The sequence below is a fragment of the Pteropus vampyrus genome, unplaced genomic scaffold (assembly GCF_000151845.1).
Source record: "Pteropus vampyrus isolate Shadow unplaced genomic scaffold, Pvam_2.0 Scaffold924, whole genome shotgun sequence".
In the NCBI taxonomy this organism is placed as follows: domain Eukaryota; kingdom Metazoa; phylum Chordata; class Mammalia; order Chiroptera; family Pteropodidae; genus Pteropus; species Pteropus vampyrus.
In genome coordinates, this window is record NW_011889705.1 from 6,635 (window position 1) to 7,602 (window position 968).

A 968-nucleotide genomic window follows, 5' to 3' on the forward strand; every position below is an offset into this window, starting at 1 on the left:
ATCTGGCCATAAAGGCCTATGGCCGGACGTCCCTCGAGACAAATGGGCCCTGACTTTGATGAAAAGTCCCATCGTCCTAGGAAGCACAAATCACCGGGTCTCGTCACCCACAAGGCGGGTGCTTTCTGTGGGACCTTATTATGCAGGAAAATCACTTAGGTTTTTAACGGGAGGAAACACGTTTCCCAGACGTTCGCCGGCCTCGCGAGGAGGCTCTGTTTACCGTGGAGAAATACGTCGTAAAAACGTCTGCGTTCGGTTAGCATCACCGCTGACTGCAACTCCTATTCTGTTCAACTTAGAAAAATCCCCTAAGACGAAAATGTAAAGGCTACACACGCTGCCTCTGTGATGCTGGCCAATGAACAGGGGTAAAAAACAGAACGAAACGAAACGAAACGGGGATTTAGGCCGCGCCGAGCCGCCAGGGATGAGAGGCAGCCGCTCGGAATCAGAGCCGCCTCGTTTCCCGCCGTTCGTGGAAGCGACAGCATCTCGAGCCCACGCCCAGGCGGCCGGCGTCTCCCCAAAGCCGCGGCGTGTCGGGTGACGCCCAGCGAGGGGCTTCTCCCGCGCGCCGCTTCGTCACGGCCGTCTGTCCCTCGTCGCCTCTGAGGACCCGCGATGCCCCCGTGGGAGCCGTCGCCGTGGGCTCCGCGCCCCACGGAGCCACCTGCGTCCCCGCCATCCGTGTGCGAAGTTACGGCTTTGCTCCTTCACGTGTCCGGCGCGAGGGGTTCGCCGCTTCCCCCCCCCGCTCCCCCCGAGCTTCTCCGCCTTTGCGATACGTGTTGCATTCCCCCCCCAAATCCCGTTTCGAAGGCACTCGTGCCAGCTAGTGCTCCTGCTCCCCAGCGAGAGACGGAGGTGACATCCGAGCAGCCACCCGGCCCGTCACGGCGGCGCCGACGTCTGCCGAGGCCACGATCCTGTTTATCGTTCCCCGTGGGAGTCACTTCCCGCGTCCC